A 1,832-nucleotide genomic window follows, 5' to 3' on the forward strand; every position below is an offset into this window, starting at 1 on the left:
ACTTCACATAGCCTACTTACTGAGTTCCGACAGCATGCCACTGGACTGGTCCCACAGGGAACAGGACCAGGCCCTTATTGGTCCGTGGCACTCATCTCCCACCACCCCCAGCCTAAGCCTCTGTTCCAGCATGATGGGCAGAACTCAGGCCTTTTCCCGTGCTGTTCTTATTCCTATGTCTGTGCATTTGCTTTTGTTGGTCTCTTTATGTGAAATGTTTTTTCTGTCCTAAACACGTGGTGACCCTTTGAGCCTAGATGACTCCAAAGACTAGGACTCTCCATCTGTGCTGCAGAACAGGGCGGCCTTGGCATGTCTGGTCTTTTGTGGACTTTCCAGGGATCTGGGTGGCTTCCAAGGCCCTGGATGGCCCAAATTCTCTTCCCTCAACTGGTCTAGGTGCCCCAGGGCCTCGCCTAAGTTTGAGCTCTGAGCTGGTGGACTGGATGCCAACCCGGTGATGATTCTTGCCCCTCTCCTTAGGGCGGTTTTAGGTCTAGCAGGGGTCAGGAAACAAAATGCCACCTCGAGAAGGGCGTCTTTTCCCACAAATGAACTTAGAACCATATTCCCTGGGGAGCCCTTGAAATCAGCGTGAGAACTGACTGAGGGAGTGAGTCCTGGCTTTGAGTCCCATAATTGTTATAATACAGAAATTACTCATGACTTTCCATAATCAAGTTTTAGTTATAATAGCATACTTAAGCTGGGCTCTGGGGTGAGCTGTGCCTACTAGCAATCTCTGCCTACTTCTTTGCTTTCCAGGATCGGGCTCCTGTGAATGGAGGAAAGAAGCTAAAGCCTTAGGGAAGAAAAAGAGATCCTATGCCAAAGCCACCAGGGAATGCAGGGGGACCCTCAGGTCAGCAGCAAACTGGCATTTGGGCTTTTGGGCAAATTAAAATTTCCAATGTGCAACTGCCCATTTGAATCATTTTCTTAATTTTTTTTTTTTTTGCATTTTATCATTGATACTGTCTGGAAATAAAAGATTATGGTTATCTTAGCTAAATTAAAGGGATTGTTTAAAACAAAGGTATTATATCTATTTAACTATTTAACTTCTTCCTTCCACATCCTACCTGCTCCTAGCTCAGCGTTTCCAACCACTAGCGCTGAAATTCTGATTTCAGTGAAGTAATAAGCAGATAGAGTTACCACAGTCAATGGCCTCTGATGATTTCCATAAAAAGTGAAATGAGTTGCTCATGTCCCCTTTCTGGTGGTGCAAATTGATGAGGATCATAAGCACATTGGATGGGGGTGGGGGCACTGGGACACAGCTGGAAGCCTTGCACTAGCCACAAGCTGAGTGGCTGTGGTATGGGGTCCTGGTGTGATGGTCACCAAATGATCCAGCCTCTCTCAGACTGTGATTTCCAGCTTTGAAAGGAATTCTGTGAGGACTCAGTGAAAGGAATAATGACTTTAGCGATCCAGCTTTAAGCACCTGCAAAAGCTTGCCATGGGGCTGGGAGATACAATCTAGGCTCCTGTTCTCCCAGCACAAGGAGGAATCACAGCTCAGTATGAAAGGGCAATTGTGAGAGGTGAATAATCTGTACTTTCTGTCTTTGGACCTCTCTGCCCTCTCCCCAAACAATCCCCAAATATTTCTTATCCTAGGATGCCTGCATCCTAATCCCTGAGATTAGTTCTTAGCAGCTGAAGGCAGGCTCACCAACCTTCTCAGAATAGTCCTGCCTTTAATTTCCCCAAGGGAATCCCATTCTCAGCTCAATGCCTTGCTTCCCATCTCGCTGGTTCACTGCCAGCCTGGATATACTTGAGCCATTCAGCTTGCAGTTCCTGGCAACCTGCTCTGGGCCAGG

This window comes from Theropithecus gelada, chromosome 7a, assembly GCF_003255815.1.
Source record: "Theropithecus gelada isolate Dixy chromosome 7a, Tgel_1.0, whole genome shotgun sequence".
Taxonomy (NCBI): Eukaryota; Metazoa; Chordata; class Mammalia; order Primates; family Cercopithecidae; genus Theropithecus; species Theropithecus gelada.